Source organism: Barbus barbus (assembly GCF_936440315.1).
Source record: "Barbus barbus genome assembly, chromosome: 22".
In the NCBI taxonomy this organism is placed as follows: domain Eukaryota; kingdom Metazoa; phylum Chordata; class Actinopteri; order Cypriniformes; family Cyprinidae; genus Barbus; species Barbus barbus.
The window spans coordinates 12,987,601-13,001,530 of NC_136750.1; positions in this window are offsets into that span (position 1 = coordinate 12,987,601).

Below are 13,930 nucleotides of genomic sequence, written 5' to 3' on the forward strand. Positions count from 1 at the left end.
GTGGGGTGGGCATGGGCGAGCTGGAGGGGACGGCCTCTGTCTTGGAGCTCGGCACCACGAGAAGCCTCCTTTCCTCCCCCCTTCGCTCAGCGACACAATAGAGCAGACCGTTCTCTACGATGAAGTGTGGGAGAGGATGTGGCTTCGGCTGGCGGTCTTTCCCCTCTAACACGCGGACCTGGTTCCAGCTCCAATAACCTGTTGGTACACATCAAAATACAGGTTAGAATTATGGGAGGGGGATTCACCTTCTCTCCCACTGTCGGTGGCCAAGAGAACGGGGCGACGGCGGGGTCCAGATCGCCAGCCGCGACAGCCCCCTCTTGGGCTGACAGGCTGTGCAGCTGCCGCCAGCATGGCGTCGAGTCCCGGCCAGTCCCGGCCTTGCAACACGTCAACGGGAAGCTTCCGTACGATGCCCACTTCGATGGGCCAGGACCCCTGGTTCGCTGAGAAGGTCACGCGATGGGTGGGTACCTTGCGCGTATCCCCATGTACGCAGACAATTGAGAGCCGGGTTTTGTTTTCGTGGCGTGGGGGTAGCACCCTCGCGTGGACAAGGCTGACAGCACTGCCTGAGTCAAGTAAGGCCCGGTGTGGGCGGCCGTTGATTTTTATTTCGGCCTCTGGCGCCCCGCGCAGAAGTACTTGGTGCACTACACAGCCTGCCAGCCAGGGTTGAGCCTTAGTGGAAGACGAAGCAGTAGGCATGGGCTCATCCAGGGGTTCAGGGGCCGCCGCTCTGCCTATCGGTCGCGAGATGCCCTCTGGCGCGCGTTGCTCCTGGATCACCCTCTGGGGAAAAGGCGGCACTCGCTCCCCAGCATCGCGGCGTTGGGACGCCTCGGCCAGCTCAATCGCCTCCACAAGCTCCAAGGTGGTTGTGGGATTCCGCATTCCAACCGCCTGGCGGAACGCGCGGGGCAGGGCACGCAGGAGGCAATCGATGATGACGCGTTCCGTTACCTGGGCCGCCGTAGGGGTTCCCTCCATGAGCCAGTGGCAGGCTAGTCGCGTGAGCTCTGTGGCCTGAGTCCGAGCCGATCGTCGGGGCTGGTAAACCCAGTCATGAAACTGTTGAGCTGCGCAGACCGGCGAGAGTCCCACACGGGCCAGGATTTCCCGCTTCACCTCCTCGTAATTCCCGGCCGCTTCGGCGGAAAGACTGAAGTATGCTCGCTGGGCTTCACCGGTGAGGAGAGGAGCCAACGCGCTCGCCCAGTCATCTGGATCCCAACCCTCCGTCGTGGCCGTGATCTGTGATCTCGAGCTGGAGGAAGGACTCCACATCATCCTGTGCGGACATTTTCGGAATGAGCTGGGTCACTTGTTTCCGTGGTTCAGGTAACGGAACGCGCTGGCGGGCGGCCGTGCGCAGATCGGCAAGCTCCTGGTCAAACTGGCCTTGACGGCTGGCAAGATGTTCCACGATCTGCTGTTGATGCAGGCTGACCTCGGTGAGCTGCCTGAGAAGATCCTCCATGCTCGGGGTAGGAGTGGCCGCCTGTTGCGCACACACAGAAAAAAAAGAAAAGAACAGGTGTGGTGAGAACGGTGATCGCTGAGAAGAATCACACGACAAGGAGAGCTCAAATAAATACTCCGGAGCGTGGATTTATTCACAAATGCAGCGGTGAGAGGTGAAGGTAAGTGCTGAGGTGCTCTCTGTGCTCTCCGTGTGGTTCTGTGGCGTGGTGGACCGGCGCAGTGCAGGGTGCAGGCTGGGTCGCTCATACGCTCGTGTCTAGAGAGAGAAAAAAACGGAGAGGTTGCCAGTTAGTATCTCAGTCGAATTGGAGAAGGTTCTCCCTGTCTCCTGGCTTATCTGGCCGCGGGCAAATGGGGAACAGGTGCGGCCGCTTCAGCCTTGATGAGCAGGCACAGGTGTTCCACGTGCGTTTCCAGGGCAACGCTGATGAGAACTCGGGACGCTCGTCACAATATATATATATACAGTATATTAGGGCTCTCAACGTTAACGCATGTGATTAATCTAAAAATTTTAATGCATTAATATTATTTTTATGCAAATTAATCATTTGATAAGGTTTGACCCAAAATTCTTGCCATCATCGCAGAGCGGAAGGTAATCCATTGTGTGATTATGAGGTGCCGGGCTGGCCAAAAGTGAAGCGAACGCGGAGAGAGAGCGACGGTGTGCGATAGAGACAGAGTGTATCCGAGAGAGAGAGAAAGCAGTGTGCAAGAGATATACTCGTATGTGTTAAAACCTGTTAACCTGTTAGCCTGCACCAGAGCGACCTCGCACTGAACGCTCTTTGTTTGCATGTGTCATTGTTTTCTAATAGAATAAATGAAACGGGACAAAGTTAATCTTGTCAAACTCTATATCATTCTGAGGGTCTAAGCCTCAAGCATCGACGACAGATCGCTGTTTTTCGATGGAAAGCTTATAAGGAATGAGTGGCACAAATTTGCTACATTTGTGTAAGCAGTACACATCCAAACACGCAGAGTAAAAAAGCCGTACGTACCTTTATCATTGTAATAACGAGCCACAAACGCGTCCACTGCTGAAATCCCAGTTTAGTTAGAGAGGTAAGGGTCCACAGAAAAACATCCCAGCGAGCACTTTTAGTCCAGCGAAACAATAACGTTGTAATAAGGATGAATATTCCTTTGTTTACGTTTCATTTCTTCAGAGAGTTATTGTTCGCGTCCGTTATGGAATAAATTACGCTCAAAAACAGCGTCTTGGTGGTAAAAAAACAAAACGATTTTGTAGAATACGGTCTTACAAACATAATGAGACCGTCTACGGAAAAAAAAGTCTCAGAAAAGCGGAATATAGATTATTTGAATTTGGCGCTCCCTCCTGCCGGCAGTGACGCTTCTGTGACGCACGCTGTCATCTGAGCGGGGCATAACTTAGCGATCTGCTTTATCCATAAAAAACTGTTTTTTTTTTCTTCTACATTTTTTATATGTGTGTGTGTGTATTGTGTGGGGAATGTGGCCGTGTCTGCATGATTATAATCTGTATGGACGCACATCAGCGTGTTTATTAGCGACTCTATGACGGCTATCATTGTGATTCATTGATCAGCTATTATTGATTATATGGCCCATCTGTTTGATTATAATCTGAATGGAAGCACATCAGCGTGTGTTTACTGACTCTATGACCATGTCTGGCAATATCACTTCACGTCTGGCAGTGATATTTATCATTGTAATAACGAATAACGAAGAATACTTCAGTATACATACTATATACAAAGCATTTTTTTCTATTTTTTTTCCTTTTTTATTACTCAAATAATTATTTTTGTATTTTTTAGTGCTCAAATAAATCTGTCTATTATTTTATAATTGAAAAACTATGCAGGAACATGTATAATGACTAAAATAGCTTGTATAATTCTGCAATCCATTTGGTGGTTATTTTTCCTCAAACAGGGGGGTGGGGGGACTATAAATAGTTTCAGAAAAAATATTGCAGGAATCTCATTTTTCATGGTATCTTCTTCAAATTTGAAATATGAACTGATGAGACACATGGCTTTCGATCCATTACTTTTCTGGATTGCTCCAGGACTTATTTCATGTATTTGTATATGAAATAAAAAAACATTCAGTGTGGAAAAATATTTTTCAAGGCACGTCAGTGTCTATAACTTTTTATCTTTTTGAGCATTATCAACTCTGGATGATAGATAGTAAAGCCCAGAGTCTCTTCTTTCCAAAGATACCTAATTTGTTTGTGTAAGCACACTTTGTCACAAACTGTTACCATTTTAATTCAGGTAGGTTATTTTCACCTGCGAGGCCCCAAATGGGGTTGAAGGTTAAAGTGTTAACTGTCACCCGTCCCCTCAGCGGGACACCTAAATTTACTTCACTATTTTACAATTAAATCCTAATCTAATCAATCTATACAAACGATATATCATTGGAAAGGTCTAAGACTCCTAAATAGATATTGTTCCACCTTTTTTGTTAAAAAATTATGTAGGAAACTAATGGATTAATTTATGACAAGAGTGCACCTGAAAAATCTACATCATAACAGGAGTTCTGACATTTTTCCTAGTTGCCTTTTTCCCTATCACGCTTTAGAAATCATAAGAAATGATATAGTTGAAAACTTAAAATCTCAAAATTCATCCTTTGAAACTCATTTTAAAATCAGACATTGCATTACCATGGAAATGGTACATAAAAATCATGTTACAAAATGTTTTCGTTCATGAATTATAAACATTTAAGTTTGAATAGTGCTCTATAATCTCTATGTAATCTCTATGTTCAAAACTGTGAGTGACAGTTAAGGGGTTTTAAGGGTACAGCAAAGCAGTGTTGCCAGGGTTGCGGTTTTCTGCACAATTGGGCTATTTTGAAAATACAGTCGGGGAAAAATTACAGAGTCCTGGGTTACGGTTTTTGGGCTACTTTTATAATGAACCGCGGCCACCCAAAGTCTAAATAGACAAATAAAAATGAAAATAGATCCTTTTACTAATGTGTATTATATTTGGAATGTATTACTGGCAACTTAAGAATGGAGAGGCAGAGCATACATGTGTAAAAGGCTTTTACACAGCAGAAATAAACATGACAACATATGGTTTGTATGTGATTTTCTTGAGATTTGGATCATAACAATAATGAATTTGTATATCTGAAATGCAAACTTTTACAGCGATAAAAAAGGCTATAAATAGCAACAGTAAACGACCAAATTCCACACGTGATCGCAAAAGGAAGTTAGCCTATTACAAACACTCGATGGTGGTTTAAAGTGATTTCTAAGTAAAAGTGTACATTTGATAATAGTTGGGTAAATGTAAACTGGGATTGACGCGATGTGGCTTGGTAAACGTTTTATTGCCAGTATATAAAGGCTGATAATGGCTGAATAAAATCAAAATAATAATAAGGATTATGTCTCATATGGATAATAATAAGGATTATGTCTCATACCTGGCAGAGGTGTGAAAAGTTCTGTTTCCTCAAACTAATTTGTCATGCATTTCTTTATTTCAAAATTTACTGGTAAATCTTAGTATTTTAGATTTGCAATTAATCGTAATTAATCACAGTCCATTAATGTGATTAACGCAATTACATTTTTTAATCGATTGACAACACATATATATATATATATATATATATATATGGGTCACTGACGTATGAGGATTTTAAAATACAAAAAATAATAATATATTTTGTAGTTGTTCAAACATTAAGAAGGTTGTGTACACATACATTTATATAAAAAAATTTAATTAAGTGATTTTAGTGTTTTTTCATCTAGATGAATCATCCGTAACCTTAACAAATTTCATGTGGTGCGACCATGATTTATATTAAAATTATTTAATTTCCTTAACATGCTTAATATTTATTTAGATGTCCTCAGTAACTGAAGTGTTTAGAAACAAAGTATTTCCATTTCTTTTGAGTTTTTGTACATAATGATCTCATATTTTTGTTACATAATTTCAGAGTTGCCTTCTTAATTGTAGCTAGCAGATTTTTCTGTAAATTGCATAAAACTGAGAAAAAATATTTTTAAAATACCGTTCATACTATAGCAGTGATTCATATTTCAGCCACAGAAATGAGATAATTTATTTTTAATTTAATACAGTTATTGCTATTATTGGTCGCATCACATGTTGAGTGGTCGCTCCAAATGACACAAAGACCTTACATCATTAAAAATCTGTTTAAAGAAATGTGTGAAAAGTTCAGCATATTGCCTTAACTGCAGTCATTTTTTGACCCAGTTATTTCTAAACTTTGTCCACCCTTGGCTGCTCAATTGACCCTTCGCCAGGAGTTTGATTAACAGGCAATCTGAGCAATCATAATGCCAAATCTGCCATTTTTGTCCGACAAACAAACCAGACAGGAGAGTAGATTAACTGCGGTGGACTTTAACAATAGTGTGTATTGACATCTTTTCACAGTTGTAACAAGATACCTTCTGATGTTCATTCATGTTTATTCTGTGCTATAACTAGTAAGAGATGATCGGTCATTTGCCGCTTGAACTGAGGTGCTACAGCGATCTGTCACGACACATTAAAGAGCCACAAAACAGTATTTGTTGTTTGAATTTCTTAACAAAATGACTAAATTTGAACTCTGAGACTTTGTTTAATACTGAAAGTAACCTGCTCTGTCTTGTATGTCGGCGTGTTGTCAGTGTCTTCTTTGCTCTGTGATGTATTTTTCACTGCATGAAAACATGATGTGTGGCATAAAAGTGCCATTGTTTGTCGGATGGTTTGTCTGATGTAGCAACAGTAACTAAGGGTGGGTCTTTGCTAAGGGTCAATTTAGAGTTGCTGGCTCAGGTTCTGAGATGAAATTATAAACATCTTTCTTACAGCAGAAAATTACATCTGAAGTTTGTGCTTGACTGCAGGGTCAGAATTAACATGCTCCCTATGGTGAGCATTTATTTTACTTTGCTTGGCAGTGGAATCTGGTAAGATAGATTAAAATAGTTATTAATAAATATATAATAAATGCATAATTACCAAACTGAAATGAGACGCTCTAAATTCCTATTTTTGCATTTTTCTCATGTTGTACAAAGATTACACATAAACCGCTCAAAATGACCCAAACTGGATAAAAATTTACTCCAAATTATATTACAATAAAGTATTTTGTGTATACAAACCATTAATTGAAAATAAAAGCACAAAAACTGTGAATCTGGGACATATATCTATAATGGAAAACACCCTGCAGTGGTCGCACCACATGATATTTGGTCACACCACGTGATATTTTCAAATTCAGTCAAAATTAACAAGCACAGAATTAGCCACTTAAACAAAACAAGCTAGCTTCCCATGAAACGTCACTATGAAATTTATAATAAAAATAAATGCTTGTAGAAATGACTTAATATTCATTGTTTTTTGAGCTCATACCACATGATATCCAAATGTGGCAACTACATACCAGCCATTAAATAGGTTATTTTTTTCCAAATTTGAAAGAGAGTTACAAACCAGCTTGATGCTTCTGCTAGAGGACACAATTCGTCGCCAAGAGAGAGAATGCCGTGGTCAGTGAGATCGCGGAGAGGAACTCCGCCCACTGCAACATGGCTGAGGGTGAGCTGTCTAGGGATCTGGGTAAAGGGAAAGCGGAAGGGGGACCTAATAGACTGGTATGCTTTAACGTCTTAAAGCATCTTTAACGTCATGATGGCGTCGCACATGGCAGCCATGGTGCTTGGCTCTCCGGTTGTTTTAGTATTTTTTTAGTTTTTCCTGTTTTTTATTTCTCAAACACGATCAGTTTTACCAGGGAAGAACTGCTGAACATTCGGCAGAACACACCACAAATCTCCTACCGAGCTTTCAGCTGTTTAGAGCGGATTGCGATGCAGAAATCAACGAATCTAGAAGCGCTCTTCATTAACTGTAAGCCGTTCTATTCGCCGCGGGAGTTGCACTCGTGAGTGTTTACATTCCTCCACAAGCACATGTGAGCTCAGCTTTACAGAAACTCGCTGATCTGATCACAGACACAGAACAACAACACCCAGATGCTGTTTTAATCATTCTTCGGGACTTTAATCAAGCAAATCTCTCACGTGAACTGCCAAAATAAAGACAGCATGTTACATGTCCCACCAGAGAACGTAATATACTGGATCATTGTTACACCACAATAAAGAATGCATACCACTCTGTCCCACGGGCAGCTTTGGGGCTCCCTGATCACTGTCTGGTTCATTTTATACCAACCTACAGGCAAAAACTTAAATCTGCTAAACCTGTAGTAAAGACTGTAAAGAGATGGACCAAAGAGACAGAGCGGGTTTTACAAACCTGTCATGACCTTACTGATTGAAGTGTTTTTGAAGCTGCCGCCACCAATCTGGACGAGCTCACAGAGACTGTAACTTCATATATCCGTTACTGTGAGGATATATGCATTCCCACCAGAACTTATGTAACATTCAACAATGATAAGCCATGGTTTACAGCAAAACTCAGACATCTTCGTCAGGCCAAAGAGGATGCCTACAGAAAGGGGTCAGAGCGTTGTACAATCAGGCCAGGAACACACTGAATAAGGAGATTAGAGTGGCTAATAGGACCTACGCTAAAAAGCTTGAAGTTCAGTTCACTTCCAATGACTCTGCTTCAGTGTGGATAGGCCTGAAAGCCATCACCAAGTACAGGACACCATCCCCCAGCACTGAGGCAAATCAACAACTTCCTGAGGACCTGAATGAGTTTTATTGTAGATTTGAACCCCCCCCCCCACATCCCACATCCGTCCTGACCATCTCTCTACACAACCATTAACACCTCCAGCAAGCCCCCTCTCCCCCACTCCTGTACTTCAGATCAGTGAAGAAGTGTGCCGGGTCTTCAGGAAGAACAAAAGAAGAAAGGTTCCAAAGAAACCCAAAATAACAGGACTTAGTATCTACAGTCCTGTGGATCTAACGTCTGTTGTCATGAAGTCATTTGAAAAACTGGTTCTGGCTTATTTTAAGGACATCACTGGACCCTTACTGGACCCCCTGCAGTTTGCTTACCGAGAAAACAGGTCCGTGGATGATGCAGTCAAAATGGGACTGCATTACATCCTGCAACATCTGGACAAATCAGGAACTTATGTGAGGATCCTTTTTGTGGACTTTAGTTCGGCCTTCAACACCATCATTCCAACACTAACTCCAGACCAAACTAACCCAGCTCTCTGTCCCTAGCTCTATCTGTCAGTGGAACACCAGCATTCTGACAGATAGGCAGCAGCTAGTGAGACTGGGGAAATTCATGTCAAACAGCCGTTCCACCAACACTGGTGCCCCTCAGGGATATGTTCTCTCCCCACTGCTCTTCTCCCTCTACACCAACGACTGCACCTCTAAGTACCCCTCTGTCAAGCTCCTGAAGTTTTGCAGATGACACCACATTCATCGGCCTCATCTAGGACGGTGACGAGTCTGCTTACAGACAGGAGGTTAAAGAACTGTCTGTCTGGTACAGCCTAAACAACCTGGAGCTCAATATGCTCAAAACTGTGGAGATGATCGTGGACTTCAGGAGAAACCCCCTGCACACTCACCATCATAAAAAGCACTGTGTCTGCAGTGGAGACATTCAAGTTCCTGGGATCCATCATCTCTCAGGACCTGAATTGGGACACTCACATCAACTCCATTGTAAAAAAAGCCCAACAAAAGTTGTACTTCCTTCGCCAGCTGAGGAAGTTTAACCTGCCACAGGAGCTGCTGAAACAGTTCTACTCCTCCGTCATTGAGTCTGTTCTGTGCACTTCAATAACTGTCTGGTTTGGCTCAGCTACAAAATCAGGCATCAGAAGACTACAGAGAACGGTTCGGACTGCTGAAAGGATTATTGGTGCCCACCTTCCCACCCTTCAAGAACTGTATACATCCAGAGTGAGGAAAAGGGCTCAGAAAATTACTCTGGATCCCTCACATCCAAGTAATCCACTTTTTGAACTTTTGCCATCTGGTGGCGATGCAGAGCCCCAATTACCAGGACAGCCAGACACAAGAACAGATTCTTCCCCCAGGCAATCTACCTTATGAACAGTTAAATGCCCCCCCCCTCCCCCCATTATGCAATAACAATGTGCAATAACCTTAGATTTATTTGCTACCACCTCCATCCTAGTACATCCCTACATCTCCTTCTATTCTATTCCATTCTATCCTATCATCTATAGCACAACTGTACAATTATTTGTTTCAGTTACTTTTCTTTTTCTAATTTTTGTTTATTTATATTTACATATGTGTATTTTTTATTCCCATAAATAGCTCCACCATAGCTCCTAGCTCTCTCTTCTCCACCGTGGCCCGGCAGTCCACTGGCTCCGCCGGGCTCCCTCGTCCCTCCAGCTCCACCTTGGTCTGGCGACGAACATCCTGTGCCTCGGGACTCCGCTCCTCTGGCTGTGCCTCGTCCCTTCGTCCGTCCGGCTCCATCAGGCTCCTCCATCCCTTTGGCTCCACCTTGATTCTCTGTCGCTCCGGCTCCACCACGGCCTTTCGGATCCACGCCTCCGCATCGGTCGTCAGAGCCATTAGTTCCATCTCGGCCCTCCGGATCCTCCCCATTGCCCTGGCTCATCGGCTCTCTGTCTTCACCTTGGGCTCCTCCGCCACCTGCTCCACCACAGTCGGTTGGCCCCCTGGAGTCATCAGTCCTTCCTCCTCCATGGCTCCTCCCTCCGTCGGCTTTACCGTGGGTCGCCATTATGGCTGTGGCCAGGTCCTGCCTAACTCCTCCTGCTCCAAGCCCCTCCTGTCTTCGTCTGTCCTGTCTCCCTGGTTCCTCCTGTCATCTCCCTGGCTCCCTGGACTGCCTGTTCCACCATGGCCTCCTGAGCTCCCTACTCTGCCATAGCCCCCTGAACTGCCTGATCCGCACTGGAGGCCTTCCTTGTCTCCATCCTGCACCAGCCTCCAGGGTGCCCGCCCCATCCCTCCCCGGTGGAACTGTTATGGCGCGGGACACGCCTTCTGGGTAATGTCAGGCCCACAGACTGTTTTGTGTTTGTTTTCCTCCCCATGTGCTCAATGTGACCTAGTTTCTCCCTTGTCTAATTAGTTATTCCACTCACCTGTGTTTCTCCCATTACCCCGTTAAGTCATTTATTTATGTTCCAGTCTGTGCGTTCCTCCTTTGTCTGGACTACCAAGTTGTGTTCATGTGTCTACTTCCGTTTCTTCTGTGGATTAACCCTCTGTTTTGGATCTATTAAAAAACTGTTTCGCTTATCCACATCTCCGTTGTTCCTCCCAGCACAGTTCATGACACAAATGTTGCCCATATGAAAATACTTCTTGTATTAATGTCAAAAGTCACAGGCCTCGACTGCAGCCATGTCCTCGCTTTCCACCTGGGAGAAAACTGTCCTGACTACGGAGTCCGAGTAACATCTTTGGAGTTCGTCACTCTTCAAGCCCGGAAGAATGCGATTGCAATTCCAACACCTTCAAACTTTTGAACCATCAAGACTTTCACCCGAGACTGCATCTGGACTCTCATTCAATGGCCAAGGCAATGCAAGTATCATACATTTAACTAAACAAATCAGAGGTTTAATATAATCTGTAGACCCCATTGTAAAACGGCACTGATGGTTTCACTCAGGTGGTTAACTGACTCCTTTTCATAGCTTCATTCCCCGTTTCTCTAACATTTTTATTCATTCAGTCTCATTTGCCCTTCCCCCATGTATGTGTGATTGTATGTTTATTTGCTTAGAGTAATTATGTGTTAGTGTGTAGTTAATAAAATATTTATGCAAAAATTAAGAGTTTTTGATTCTGTCACTGCTTGTGCATAGTGTCCAATCTTTAACGATCCAATCTTGTTACATGCTCTAATGCAGGGGTTCCCAAACATGTTCCTGGAGCCTCCCCAACACTGCGCATTTTGCATGTCTCCTTTGTCTGACACACCCATTTCAGGTCTTGGAGTTGCTACTAATGAGCTGATGAGTTAAATAAGGTGTGACTGATAAAGGAGACATGCAAAATGTGCAGTGTTGGGGAGGCTCCAGGAACGAGTTTGGGAACCCCTGCTCTAATGCATTAGTACTGTAAGAAATATGAAATTACATGGAATGTTCGCTGGAAGAAAAAACTAGTTGATGGTAATATTAATTCACTACAGTTACTACTGGCAGCTGATATAAATAATTCTAATTAATTATAACTAATTGTAATTATTTATATACATTTCCCTTTCGAGCTAATTTGCTACAGCCCCACCCAACATCCATCATCACGTTGCCAATTCTGGTGTCCAACCAGCCATCACCCGCATACACTGACATACAGCCAGAGCCCACCACAGACAGGGAGTTGATGTCTGCTGGGATAAGAGAGCCAGAGTCTGAGAGGAAAGAGGCAGTCATCACCTCAGTGCCTGAGCCCCAAAAGGTGTGTTTTGTTTTTTTGTTTTTTAGGCCCAGAGAAAGGGGAAAATGGAGGACAAGTACCGCTTCTGCTTGGCAGGGGCCTTAATCCCGTTAGTTCCGTATCAGTTACAAAATATTACCCTAAAGGCCCTAAATGGTTTAGCTCCTGCGTACCTAACTAGTCTTCTATCACGCTAAAATCCATCCAGGTCGCAAAACTCTGGAATCTTGGTAGTTCCTAGGATAGCAAAGTCCACTAAAGGAGGTAGAGCTTTTTCACATTTGACTCTCACACTCTGGAATAGCCTTCCTGATAATGTTCGGGGTGCAGACACACTCTCTCTGTTTAAATCTAGATTAAAGACACGTCTCTTTAGCCAAGCATTAACATGATTTATCTCATAACCTTGTACTTCAGTTAAATCTTATCAAATGCACATTCATTAGTTTGCTTGGGTTGAACACATAATTGTTTGCTTAGTTGGAACAGCAGCTACTGTTTTACCTGTTTGAATAAACCATATTGTTGGGCCATTCCTGACTCCGTAAGCATAACTCTCACATTAACTTGGCAGAGCAATGTAATTTTAGCACAGGATGTCTGTAATATTAATGGCCAATTCACACAGGATAAGAATTCTTAGTAAAACTACCAGAAGTGGGAGAGGTAACTTGATTTATGCACCACGGTCATATATATAACAATGAGCTCTGGTCGAACAATTTAATAATTTAACTAAACTCTGATTGGATTTTGTTGGTAATAGGCACTTACCTAATGCTAACAGAAGTTGGGTGCCTCTAACAAGTGCTTTCAGCCTACTTTTTGATCTTAATAGTATGGGTTGTTGTATGTGGAATACACCTGAGGTTTGCCACAGTCTCGCTGTCTAGAATGCGAATTAATGCTTCTTCAGGTGCCTACATACATGAGAAACCAAATAAAACTACTTTTAAACAGGCAATGATGGAATATTTTTGTACATATATGAGTCACTGTCATTCTATATTTAGGGGTACATTCCAGGTCAGCCAATAAGTCAGAAAATGAGTATCCTTTTTTGATAAATAAACTAGGTGCTTGAATAATATATCCCCTTAATGTGCTAAATTGATTATTTGGCAAGCTTAAGCTCTAATTACTTTTTAAATATGTTAATGAAATTTAACATTTGATTCATTATTTTATCATTTGTGTTACGGAAAAATTATGTGTCAAATGAAACATGAATGAAGAACCACATGTTTAATAACACATTTGTTTGAAGGGTTTTGAGTCTATTCGCCAGAGTTTTTGAAGTTATTTGTCTTAACTGATTTGAAAATATGAATTTGGGACATCATAATGGGCGTTCTCTGAGATGCTATCATGAAGGATGAAACTTTATTCAACATTAATCCAAAGTATGCTGAAGTTAGCGTTATTCGCCATCCTTACCAAAGACATCCATCTCCAGAGATCTTTTTGTCTGACGGTTTAGTTCACATTTAAAAGATTTATAACATAAAAACCACACATAACACAAGTTGACACTTACACGAAATAGTCTTTTCTTTTTGTTTTATTCTACATTTTAGCACCAATAGGACAAGGACACATACGTTTCAGCTCAAAGGCCTTCCTCAGTTTGTATAAATTGCATAAACTGACCCTGAATTGCCAACAGTGTCAACCGTGTTAATGCTTGTCAACTGTGTTACAGCTGATGGGTAACACAGTTGACATTTTGGCTATTTTAGGGCCTTGTGCAAACTGCTGACCTTGGACTAGTTAGTACATGACCTTGATTAACTTATAAATATGTAGAGATAGAATATAAAAACATAAGTATAACATGTGACGCAAGTTCACCAGAACATGTTGATAACACAGTTGACAGTCAATTAACCTATTCTACGTGTAGACAATAATTTAGATAAAATATTGTAGAGGAGAAGTTATTACTTTCCACACCGTCTTCAAACTTCCCTCCAAAAAAGGAAAATACATCAAATGTTGTTGGACATGTAACTCTGGAACAAA